The 13,672-nt window shown below is 43.1% G+C and overlaps 1 protein-coding gene across 2 annotated transcripts in view; it reads right to left on the bottom strand.

Moving 5' to 3' along the window:
- SPTLC3 (serine palmitoyltransferase long chain base subunit 3) overlaps positions 1-13,672 on the bottom strand; it is a 116,338-nt gene that overhangs the window by 79,908 nt on the left and 22,758 nt on the right. The window lies entirely within an intron of this gene.

The following is a 13,672-nucleotide window of genomic DNA, read 5'->3' as shown; positions in this document are numbered from 1 at the left end:
AGAATCACAGAATCACAGAGTTGGAAGGGACCTCATGGGTCATCTAGTCCAACCCCCTGCACTATGCAGGACACTCACATCCCTATCACTCATCTCCTGTAACCTGCCACCCCCTTGAGCCTTCACAGAATCAGCCTCCCTGTCAGATGGCTCTCCAGCCTCTGTTTAAAAATCTCCAAGGATGGAGAACCCACCACCTCCCGAGGAAGCCTGTTCCACTGAGAAATCGCTCTAACTGTCAATCGCTCTAACTTCTTCCGGATAGAATTTCTTTTGAATTAATTTCATCCCATTCGTTCTGGTCTGTCCCTCTGGGGAAAGAGAGAACAATTCTGCTCCATCCTCCATATGGCACCCTTTTAAATACTTGAAGATGGTTATCAGGTCTCCTCTCAGTTGTCTCCTCTCTAGGCTAAACAGACCAAGCTCCCCCAACGTTTCTTCATATGTCTTGGTCTCCAAACCCCTCACCATCTTTGTTGTCCTCCTCTGGACACATTCCAGTTTGTCAACATCCCTCTTCAATTGGGGTGCGCAAAACTGAACACAGTACTCCAAGTGAGGCCAAACTTGAGCAAAGTAAAGCGGTACCATCACCTCCCGTGATCTGGACACGATACTCGGTTTGATACAGCCCAAAATCCCATTTTCCTTTTTAGCCACTGAGTCACACTGCTGACTCATGTTCAATGTATGGCCTACTAAGACACCTAGATCCTTTTCGCACGTGCTACTGGCAAGACAAGTCTCCCCCATCTTATATTGGTGTATTTGGTTTTTCCTACCTAAAAGCAGAACTTTACATTTGTCCCTGTTGAACTTCATTTTATTCAGTTTAGCCCACTTCTCGAGCCTATCAAGATCATCCTGTATTCTGTTGCTGTCTTCAGTTGTGTTTGCTACCCCTCCCAGTTTAGTATCATCTGCAAATTTAATAAGTATTCCCTCATCCAAATCATTTTAATCACTTATAATATTGTTCTGACCGACCTCGCTGCTGGAGGGAAGAGGCAGCCAAGCAACTCTCTGTAGATTTGAATCCTACTGCACAGGGTTGTTGTGCAGATGGAACTGGATGCTGTTGTGGAAGTTCTTTTGCCTCCTGTGTCATCTGGACAACCACCCTGTGCAGTAGGCCTCAAGTGTTTCATCTCCACAACATCCTGTGTAGGGGGCCTCAAATGTTTCTTTTGCACAACAGCCCTGTCCACCCTCCAAATCAGTCATTATGGCTTGAGAGCTGATCATTACAGTTTGAAGATGAGCAGTAATTCCAGGAGATCTCCAGACCCCACCTGGAGGCTGGCTACCCAGGGTTGGAAAAATTCCTTGAGGACAGGAGGTGGGGACTCAAAACATTACAATACCTCAGAGTCCATCCTCCGAAGCAGCAATTTCTGCCTGCAGAGTAGATCTTTATAGTCTGCAGATGAGCTGTAATTCCAAGAGCTTTCCAGGACCCACCTGGAGGTTGGCTAGAGTGGGAAATATTCGTGGTGGTTTGGAGGTGGGACTGCAAAATGGTACAATGTCTCAGAGTCCAAAGTCCATAGCTTTTTCTGATGCACATGAGAATATACTCTGAGTACAGAACTTAATGATAGCGAAGAGTGGTGACTTTAGGAACATAACATAGGACTTGGTCTCCAAAAAGGATATGATTTATACATATTGGTTGGAGCCATAAGTTACAGTCCCCACTCAACCATTCAGCTACGCATTATAGAGAGTGCTATATAGTGTATTATTATAATTTTGACCACTGAGGAAGACCCGGAAGGGTCGAAACGCGTTTGGTCCTATGTGTTGTTAGTTCGGTATAGTTTTTAAGATGTTTTTATTCTATATTTAACTGTGCACTATAATAAATAATTAACAAGTTTTACATTATTTTTATTGTTCAGCTCAACTTTTGAGTTCCTACCTGTTAAGGTTGGATTTTGTTCCTTTTTTGGTTTAGTATCAGAGTCCAAAGTAGCCATTTTTGCCTGCAGAGCTGATCATTATAATTATAATCTAGAGATAAGCAGCGATCTGGAGATGATGCAGACTGGTGTTCGAGTCGAGTGGTGCAGGTGTGTCCCTCCTGGGCTTTGGGCTTCAGCAAGCCCTTACCAGCAAATATTTGTATTTTGGGGCTCAGACAGAGCATCAGTCCTGCGAGTCTGGAAAGTGCAGGAAGATCTAAATATAGAATATTTACAGCCTGAAACTATAAATAGTGAACAAGTAAATGGCTGAAGAGACATGGGAACTGAAGTGACTTTTCTCAAGCTTGGCATGGTAAATAAAAACCAGTATTTGCCAGGAAGGTCCTGTAAGGTCAAAGGCATAAGTGGCCCAGAATTTCAAGTGGAGTTAGCTTTACAGGAAAGTAGACTAGGGAAAACTAGGTAATCCACTTCCATTAGGCAACAACTTGTCCCTGTGGACAACAAAAGATACTGCAGTTGCCAGCAGTAGGCCTCAGGCTTCAGAAGGGCAGACATCACCAGCCAAGCAACAGACTGTGTCTGAGGCTGTGGGCATACCTTTTGAAGGGATGCATGTGAGGGGAGAGACCTTTCCCTTCATCCTATCCGCCTGGAGATGAGCTGTACTTCCAGGGGATTCTTATACCCCACCTGGAGGTTGGTATCCCTAAATTTCAGTGGGATACAATGCTACACAGTCACCCCACCAAAGCAGCTATTTTTGCCTGGGGAGTTGATCTTTAAAGTCTGGAGATGAACAGCATTTCCAGGAGATCTCCAGGCCCCACTTGGAGGTTGGCTGTCCATGGTCTAAACATATTCCTTGAAGTCTGGAAGTGGGGACTTCTCACAACCCCACATCCCTCACAGGTTGTCTATTGTAGGGCGAGGGAGGGAAAAGGTGTTTGTAAACAGCTTTGAGACTCCCTTGGGTAGTAAACAGCAAGGTACAAAAATATCCAGCTCTTTTTCTTCTAAGGAGCAAACGTGAAAGAAGTATATGGGCACATAACATTATATCAACAGTAAAAAAATGCAGAAAGAAGGAGCAGGGTAGACACCTGTATACTGTGACTACCCCATGTGGATTAGGGCAGGGGGACATTTCAGTGTGTGTAGCCTAATTCACACAAGAAGGGAAATGAGGTTGAACGCAGAACTGGGAGGAATGGGTCTCCATGTAATCTTCCCCTAAGAAGAGTCTCCAGTCTGATTTTCCCTTCACATATCTGAAGACATGGCTCTGGAAAGCTCATCTCTAACCATTATGCCACAATTCCCAAAGGTCAGTCCTCTCCCACACTCAACGGACATTCCAACCCACAGGTTCTTGACACCCATCTCTCCACACCCACGATCTCATTTGTCACCACACCACCACAGCCCCCCACACAACGCACATATTCAACCTCATGCCCTTACAGACTGAACAACCCCTCCCCTTACTCTTCCCAATGCCAAGCTCTCTCTATCTTAATTACTGTCTTCCTTTCTACCTGCCTCTCTCTTTGCGATTTTCCTCCCCCCCCCCCCCCGCTAGCGCTTGTTGTATCAGCTACAATGGCTTTAATTCTAGTAATGCCATAAAGATCAAAGCAACTATTTTCTGCTATGCTACTGCAATCATGATGGCAGAGAGGATAGGTGTTAAAGCAACTGTTCAGCCTGTTTCCCCTGCAGATGATGCTCCAGTTGCCTGAGCCAAGTCATATGTCAAACCATGTGGGTTGGGCATTTGGACCATCCTCCCCACAAAGGCCAGAGTTTTTCAACCTTGCTCAATATTGGAATACTATTCTTCAGTGGCAGCACCCGCCAATAATGTACAGGACGCTACACACAGGAGAACTAAAGTATGAGTCTGCCAGCTCCTTTAAGATCAACAAAGTTTAATCCTGAATATAAGTTTTTGTGTGCCTGCACACTAGGGTTTTGCGCGACAGCGTCCAAATCGGACGTTCCAGGCCGACTCAGCCAGTGCTGCACCATGGGGGGAGGGGGGGACGTTCCAGTGCCAGCATGCAACTCGGCGCACACATGCAGCCGTGGAGCTCCATCAAGTTGCGTACCAGTGCTCACGCTTCCCCTTCCCTCCTGCGGCGTGGCACTGGCTGCATCAGCATGGAACGGCCGATTCAGACACTGCCGCGTAAAACCCTAGAGTGCAGGCACACGAAAACATATATTCAGGATTAAACTTTGGAGAACTAAGTCTGAGTCTGCCAGCTCCTTTAAGATCAACAAAGTCGGCCTGGAACGTCCGATTTGGACACCACCGCGCCCAACCCTACCACACTTCTTCAGATGCATTGCAAAAGACTTCCTAAAACCTTACACAGAGGCTAGATTTAGATTTATGTAATACGGCTTCCTCCACGACAGCTACAAAAACCCACACAACTTTCAAAACCATGATCTAGCAAATCATGGCAATGCACAAATGCTCAACAGTAAAAACTCTTATAAATCAAACATTTAAAACATTATAAAACTATAAAAACGTATCAGGATTACCTAGGGCCAATTTCCAATGACTCAATTTTGTCATACTTTGCATGCTATGCCACAATATTTGGTTATTTGATTGAATCATAGAATCATAGAGTTGGATGGGATCTCCTGGGTTATCTAGTCCAACCCCCTGCACTATGCAGGACACACACAACCCTATTGGTAACCTCAGTATTTCCCCCAGAGAGGGGGGGCTATGATTTTATTTCAAATTCCCACATAAAGTGAGTATCTGAAAAGGACATGCCCGTTGGGGAGGGGAGGTTTAGTTGCCAGGAAGGGCTAGTTAGAATCAAACGGCATAAGCAGTAAATTAGCATAAAAATGAAAGTGTTTCAATCTATTTGAAGAATTGTGCATCTAAACTTGCTGGGTCTCTCTCAGTTCTTGTTTATACCCAGGAATAAACTCTTAATTTAGACCTTTTCTGAACACACAGCTTATGAGTTGGAAAACCAGAAAGCTCTGTTTGTCAATGAATTCAAATTGGTGTGGCTTTTTTGTGAATCCTGTGCCTCTGCACATTTCCCCCCCCCCTGATTTTCTCTTGGGAATTGCAGAGTATATATTCTACCTTTTGTTGTTGTAAGGTGCGAAGTCATGTCCGACCCATCGCGGCCCCATGGACAATAATCCTCCAGGCCTTCCTGTCCTCTACCATTCCCCAGAGTCCATTTAAGTTTGCACCTACTGCTTCAGTAACTCCATCCAGCCACCTCATTCTCTGTCGTCCCCTTCTTCTTTTGCCCTCATTCGCTCCCAGCATTAGGCTCTTCTCCAGGGAGTCCTTCCTTCTCATGAGGTGGCCAAAATATTTGAGTTTCATCTTCAGGATCTGGCCTTCTAAAGAGCAGTCAGGGCTGATCTCCTCGAGGACTGACCGGTTTGTTCGCCTTGCAGTCCAAGGGACTCGCAAGAGTCTTCTCCAGCACCAGAGTTCAAAAGCCTCAATTCTTTGACGCTCGGCCTTCCTTATGGTCCAACTTTCGCAGCCGTACATAGCAACTGGGAATACCATAGCCTTGACTAAACGCACTTTGGTTAGCAGGGTGATGTCTCTGCTTTTTAGGGTTGTGTCTAGATTTGCCATAGCTTTCCTCCCCAGGAGCAAGCGTCTTTTAATTTCTTTGCTGCAGTCCCCATCTGCGGTGATCTTGGAGCCCAGGAAAATAAAATCTGTCACTATCTCCATTTCTTCCCCATCTGTTTGCCAGGAATCCAGAGGGCCGGATGCCATAATCTTTGTTTTCTTGATGTTGAGTTTCAAGCCAACTTTTGCACTCTCCTCCTTCACCCGCATCAACAAGCTCTTTAATTCCTCTTCACTTTCTGCCATTAGAGTGGTATCATCTGCATATCTGAGGTTGTTGATATTTCTCCCTGCAATCTTGATCCCAATTTGTGACTCCTCTAATCCTGCCTTTCTCATGATGTGCTCCGCATACAAGTTAAATAGGCAAGGCGACAGTATACAGCCTTGCTGTATACTTTCTCAATTTTGAACCAATCAGTGATTCCATGTTCAGTTCTCACTGTTGCTTCTTGACCTGCATATAAGTCTCTCAAGAGACAAATAAGATGCTTTGGTATTCCCATCTCTTTAAGAACTTGCCACAATTTGTTGTGCTCCACACAATCAAAGGCTTTAGCATAGTCAATGAAGCAGAAGTAGATGTTCTTCTGGAACTCCCTAGCTTTCTTCATGATCCAGCGTATGTTGGCAATTTGATCTCTAGTTCCTCTGCCTCTTCGAAATCCTGCCTGTACTTCTGGAAGTTCTCGGTCCACATATTGCTGGAGCCTAGCTTGTAGGATTTTGAGCATAACTTTGCTAGCATGAGAAATGAGTGCAATGGTGCGGTAGTTTGAACATTCTTTGGCATTGCCCTTCTTTGGGATTGGAATGTAAACTGACCTTTTCCAATCCTGTGGCCATTGTTGAGTTTTCCAAATTTGCTGGCATATTGAGTGTAGCACTTTTACTGCATCGTCTTTTAAGATTTTGAATAGTTGAATAGTTCAACTGGAATGTTGGAATGCTGTCACCACCAGCAGCTTTATTGTTGCTCAGACTTCCTAAGGCCAGGATGTCTGGCTCCAGGTCAGTAACTACCCCATTGTGGTCATCAGGGATGTTAAGCTCGCTCTTGTATAGTTCTTCTGTATAATTTTGCCACCTTTTTTAAATCTCTTCTGCTTCTGTGAGGTCCCTACCATTGTGGTCCCTTATCCTACCCATCTTTTCATGAAATGTTCTCTTCATATCTCCAATTTTCTTGAAAAGATCTCTGGTCCTCCCCATTCTATTGTTTTCTTCTATTTGTTTGCACTGTTCATTTAAGAAGACATTCTTATCTCTTCTAGCTTTTCTCTGGAATTCTGCATTCAATTGGGTTTATCTTTCTCTTTCTCCCTTGCCTTTCACTTCCCTTCTCTCCTTAGCTATTTGTAAAGCTTCTTCAGACAGCCATTTTGATTTCCTGCATTTCTTTTTCTTTGGGATGGTTTTAGTTGCTACCTCTTGTACAATGTTGCGAACCTCCGTCCATAGTTCTTCAGACACTCTATCAGATCTAATTCCTTAAATCTATTTGTCACCTCTACTGTATATTCGTCGGGGATATGATTTAGTTCATACCTGAGGGGCCTAGTGCTTTTCCCTACTTTCTTCAATTTAAGCCTAAATTTTGCAACAAGAAGCTGATGATCTGAACCACAATCAGCTCCTGGTCTTGTTTTTACTGACCGTATAGAACATCTCCATCTTTGGCTGCAGAGCACATAGTCAATCTGATTTCTGTATTGACCGTCTGGTGATGTCCACGTGTAGAGTCGTCTCTTGGGTTGTTGGAAAAGAGTGTTTGCTATGACCATTATATTCTCTTGACAAAATTCTACCACCCTGTGGCCTGCTTCATTTTGTACTCCAAGGCCAAACTTGCCTGTTATCCCGGTTATCTTTTGGTTTCCTACTTTAGCATTCCAATCCCCCATGATGATAAGCACAACATTTTTTGGCATTGCTTCTAGAAGGTGTTGTGGGCTTCATAGAACTGATCAACTTCATCCTCTTCAGCAGCAGTGGTTGGGGCATAGACCTGGATTACTGTGATGTTGAATGGTTTGCCTTGGATTCGAACTGAGATCATTCTGTCATTTTGGGGATTGTATCCCAAGACTGCTTTTCCTATTCTCTTATTGATTATGAAGGCTACTCCATTCTTCTGCGAGATTCTTGTCCACAGTAGTATACCTGATGGTCATCTGAATTAAATTCACCCATTCCTGTCCATTTTAGTTCACTGATTCCTAAAATGTCAATGTTCAGTCTTGTCATATCTTGTTTGACCACGTCCAGCTTGCCTTGATTCATGGATCTGACGTTCCAGGTTCCTATGGAATAAAAATCTTTACAGCATCAGACTGTCTTTTCACCACCAGTTACTTCCACAACTGAGCGTCCTTTCGGCTTTGGCCCAGCCGCTTCTGGCGCTACTCGTACTAGCCGTCTGCTCATCCCCAGTGGCATATTGGACACCTTCCGACCTGAGGGGCTCATCTTCTGGCATCATATCGTTTTGCCTTTTGAACTTGTCCATTGGGTTTTCATGGCAAAGATACTGGAGTGGTTTGCCATTTCCTTCTCCAGTGGATCACCTTTTGTCAGAGCTCTCAGCTATGACCTGTCCGTCTTGGGTGGCCCTGCACGGCATAGCTCATAGCTTCACTGAGCTACGCAAGCCCCCTTGCCACGGCAAGGCAGCGATCCTTGAAGGGGGATATTCTACCTACCATTGAGAAAAAACCAGGTAGTGTTACAGCACTGAAATTACTGCATGTGTGTGTGCTTGTGCAGGCGTGGCATGTTTGATCCCTCCTGATTGGATAATTTCATGCTGGATGTGTTTTTTTTCAAATAGGAAGTAGAGATTCTTTCTGCCCCATAGTTATTAATTTCAGATTAAACATATAGAAAAGAGAAAGAAAAAGTACAGAAAGAGATATTACAAAAATGATTATACTCTTCTGTTGCTTCTCTAACCTAATACAAATTTCAAACCTACTTATCCATGTAATCTACACAGAAGTGCCAATGATCCTGAAATTCTTCAGGTCTCCTGTTTACTACGCTCATCAGGTTAGTTCTCCAAATTTGTTGAGCCAATCTGTCACCTCAGGTAACTCATAATGTTTCTAATGCTGGGCTATTACAATTCTCGCCACGATTGTTGCCTAGGAAAATGTTCTTCAGCATTACGAGGGAAATTCGCAGGAATAAAGCTTAAAACATATAATGAGTGTACATAGGGAATTTAATGCTGAACGTTTTTTCTAATATAGCATGAGTTTTAATCCACAATTTCCGAACCATCTTACAATTCCACCACATATGATAAAAAGAACCAACTTTTTATAACACTTCCAACATTTACCATCATGTTGCTTGGACATTTTGCTGATCACTTGGCATTATAAGCCATCTATAAGACATTTTATACAAATTTTCCCTCAATAATTGATGTTTCATAAATTTGACGTTTTCCCTCCAAAGCTGCTCCCATTCCTCGAGAGAGAGATTATGGTTTAAATTCTGCATCCACTTAATCATACAATTTTTTATCTGCTCAGTCTCAGTCTCATATTTCAACAAGAGAGTATGTATTTGTCCTTGGATGTGGGATTTAGCTTGAAATAAAATAGTTTCAAATGCTGTCATTTCACCAATAAGGCTTCTCAAACCCTCTAGCTCTGATTTCAGTTTTGCCATTATTTGCAGACATTCAAACCAGGCAATACTCTTCCCTTCATTTTTGAATAAGTCCCAGCTTTTTAGTTGCCCATAGTAATTAATATATCTTTATACTTTAAACAATCAGTTCTCCTCTATTGAGACTCTGTTGAGAGCCAGTTTGGTGTAGTGGTTAGGAGTGCAGACATGCTGGCATGCTGGGTTCGATTCTGCACTCCTCCACATGCAGCCAGCTGGGTGACCTTGGGCTCGCCACGGCACTGATAAAACTGTTCTGTGAACAAGCAGGAATGTCAGGGCTCTCTCAGCCTCACCCACCTTTGTTTGTTTGTTTATTAAACACATTTATCAACTGTCTTTATCGGACCTGCGGTTCACAATATGGATAAATACAAGAATACAGTAAAAATTTAAAAGCATTAAAAGCATTAACAAAATAATGAAACAACAACTGGTGGTGTCTTCATTGATGTTCTTCTTTGGGGGGAAGAAGGTCAGAGCTATCTAATTTGCTTTCAATTTATGTTGGTGACTCAACCATAGGCCTGACAGAAGAGCTCCATCTTATAGGCCCTACAGAACTGTGATATTTCTGTTAGGGCCATGATGTTCTCTGGCCCTGGCCCTGGTTGAGGCCAGTCAGACTTCTTTGGAGCCAGGAACTACCAGACAATTTGCAGACTCTGAATCCAGTGCCCTCGGAGGAACATATTCAGATAGGCGTCTCTTAGCTATGTTGGGCCTGGTTATGCCTTGTCTGTTCATGGTCCTAATCTCTAGATTTAAGTATTCACAAATTTTGCCATGTTGAGAATTAGATATATTGATATAATTGAGTATGTATTTGACATACTAACTGTAGTCTTGTTATGTTTTTTCAAATGTGTTTTATGTGGCATGGTAGACCCTGATTTCTGTAAGCTTCCTTGATATAAACATTAAATAAATAAGGCAACAGCCAAAAAATTAATTTGTACTACAGCACTGCAGAGACCTGTCACAGTAGGCATAGGCCTATAAAAAGCTTATGCCACTTTTTAAATATTGGTATCCTGTCCTCCCCTCCAGGGAATTTTCAAGAGGCTACAATGTTTTACCTTTAATTAACTTTGAGCTAGATTAGATTGAGACACAGCTGTCGTCCAAAGTTGCCCAGCAAGCTTCTTACTCAGGTTTCTCCAGTCTAAATTAACAATATTCATATTGTGATAGTGGCTTTTAATGTTAGTCTAACATGCCAGTCAGGGTTTTAAAATGCACCAGTACAAATTTGCAGTACAAAACTAGGTCACACAGCCCCAGTCATTTGGATCAGAATGAGAAATTTGGTATAGTTTCACAAGAGCTGGCATAGATGTTTCTGCAGCCCTACTAACCTCTGCAGATAAGATCTACCACTAATTTCTGTAGCATGGTCTTATTGGGCTTGGCCCTACAAAAAGTTACATGGACACATGTCAATGTCACTATTCCCTAGACCTGGCTTTTTCAACCAGGGTTTCGTGAAGCCCTGGGGTTTCTTGGTGGCCCTGGAAGGGTTTCCTGAATAGGTAGAAGTTAATTAATTTTAATGTATTTTTTAATTTGTTAAACCTTTATTGGGTGATATGACCTTATATGGTCAGGTCAACCTGCCCTCTCCATGGCCAATGATGGGCCTGGAGGGGGTGGGAAGGGGAGGGGCCCTGGGTGGGCATGTCCACAGCACTGCTTCTGAACCATATTCTGCACAATCGTGCCACTATGGGGGTTTCTCGAAGCCTGAAGAATGGTTCAGGGGTTTCTTAATGATAAAAAGTTCAGAAAGGCCATTCTATTCAAACTTGCAACAGTTTTCCATTGTTTCAAGTTGAGGTCTTTCAAATCATTTTCTACCTGAGCCTTTTAACTAGAAATGCCAAGACCTTTTTGCAAGGACCTTTTGACCTTTTTGCAAAAAGCCCAGCTCTTCTTTTTTGGCTAGTGAGGTCGACTACTGGAGACTTGATTGGCTGTGCAGATTTTTAAAAACTACTTTGGCAGCACTTGGAGCCAAAACGCAAGGCTCTACCCTGTGTTACTTAAATTAAGCTGTAACTGCGCCCACTGGGTAGCATCAGAATTCCAAATGTCAGGCTGAAGATTTTTTCCCCCATGCAACCACTACAGTAAGAATTGTAACGGCAAAGCTCCGGGAACAACAGGAGATGCCTAAGATTACGGCCTGGTTAGATAAACCCGGAGAGCTATGTCCTATGGCCAAGCTGACAAGTGTAATCAGCAGACCCACAGAAGAATTCCAAGAGCAGTAGCATCATTACATAGACTATATAAAAATAGTATACAAATGTATAAACTAAGGAAATGAAAAAAAACATTGAATTTTGGCAGTGATTTTATTGTAATATGTTATTTCATTTTCTTCTTTTTCTATTCCACTTTTCATATAATAAAAATAAATCTTTTATTTTAAAGGAAGAGGGACATCTGTAAAATGTGAGAAGAGCTTGTTGGAAGCTTTTGTTGTGTGTCATGGTTTGTTACCGCAGCCTCAAAGTACAAGCCAACACTGGGCAGAGGGCTAATAGCCTATTTTGTAAGGTCAGTTGATCAAAATGTACTGCTCAGCATTCTTTTTTGTTAGATGGTTAGTTGGCACAATATGCCTTCTCATCTACATCCAACCAAATTGGGATAGCTATCTGACAGAGAGGCTGATTCTGTGAAGGTTCAAGGGGGTGGCAGGTTAGAGTGGATGAGCTAGAGGGTTGTGTCCCGCATAGTGCAGGGGGTTGGACTAGATGGCCCAGGAGGTCCATTCCAACTCTATGATTCTATGATGTCCCACATTTTCCCCTTCTCTCTCTCTCTCTCGGGTATTATAAAATAAAATAAAAGCTTATGAAAAAAAAAAAGAATTCCAAACGTGGCTGCAGCCTTAGAAAGGCTACCAACCCCTGCAGCAAATGAAGAAACGTTTTAAGCAAGGCCACTACAGTTCTTCTTGGTGTCCCTGCTTTGATTGCCTCTGCCTTCTGACACTGGGGAGATATCAACCGGGGAGAGAGCCTTCTCAGCCCTGGCAGCAAAATGCTGGAATGCTTTTCCCAGTGAGATTCGGCTGTCCTCATCTGTTGCTGTCCGCTTCATCTGGCATTCCCTCAATCATCCCGCCATCCTGTGTTTTAATCACTGTTTGATTGTTTCTTATGTATTTCAATTCTGTGTTTTAATTGTTTTAATTATGTGTATTTGGAGAGGGGTTGGTTTTAATGCGACTTTTAATGATGTAAGTTCTAAACTGTTTACCGCCTAAGTAGCCCTTCAAAAGGACATAAAGATGAGGTACAAATTTTGTAAATAATAATAGTAACAGTGAAAAGTATATGGCGGAAATAGGGATGCCAGCCTCCAGACAGGACCTGGGGATCTCCTGGATTTACAGCTCATCTCCAGACTGTGAAGCTCAGTTCCCCTGAGTTCGACAGCAGAACTGTCCTTCCTTCCCTCTGCAGCCTTCCTCCCAAAATCTCTAGGAGTTTCCCAACCTGAATCTGGCAGCTCTACCCCGACCCTGCCAGTGGCCCAGGGGTACCTGGCAACCTTAGGAGGAAAGCAAAATACCAAGAATTCCATCATGAGGTACACAAGCAAGATCCACTTGTTTTGGGTTTTACAGATTTGGTTGTTCCTATGCATGCAGTTGTTGGAGCACTCCCTGTATCTGTAAAAATCTGTCAGAAGCTAGCATTAAGCAGATTTTCCTGAAGGCATCATGACATCTTGATCAACAAGGCTAGTAGACACCTAGGAATCTGGCTTCCTATCTAGAGGCATGCAGACAGTTCCTAAACATTTTAATTTCCTTGAGATTATTTCTGTGATCTCTCTCAATGCAACACGCTGGAGGTGGTTTACAAAGTGAAATCCGAAGAATATAGAACAACATAAATATTCTAACAAATAAACTTCCATAACAACAGACCATAAAACACATAGAGATTTATACGAGGCTCATAAAACTTTTCTCAGGCTAGAATGAGAAGCAGATCATGAAAACAATTTTTTTTAAATCAGCCCTTTAATTAAAACCTGGGTAAGAAGAAATGTCTTAGTCTGGCAATGAATAGATTGCATTTTCGGCTCCAGCAAGCCTCAGAGAAAGTGTCCTTCCACAGGCAAGGATCCACCCTGAAAGAGCCCTCTCCCTTGCTGGAGGAGACAGTCCTCCAGGTAGCCTGGCCTAAGAATTCAGCCTGGAAACAACCTGGGCAGCAGGCCTGAAGCCTACAGATCAGATACTAGTAATTAACAACGGACAGAAATCCCCAAAAGGCAACAATTATGGGGCTATTTATTACAGAACTCTGGTAGCAGGCACACAACTTTCCCCGCCCGGTTCTTCACGGGATGCTGCGATTAATTCTTACCAAAAAGTGAAGACCATGTTGTCTGGCAA

Source organism: Paroedura picta, chromosome 1 (assembly GCF_049243985.1).
Source record: "Paroedura picta isolate Pp20150507F chromosome 1, Ppicta_v3.0, whole genome shotgun sequence".
Taxonomy (NCBI): Eukaryota; Metazoa; Chordata; class Lepidosauria; order Squamata; family Gekkonidae; genus Paroedura; species Paroedura picta.
Note: the sequence above shows the minus strand (reverse complement) of the source record. Positions and strands in the feature narration are given on the sequence as shown.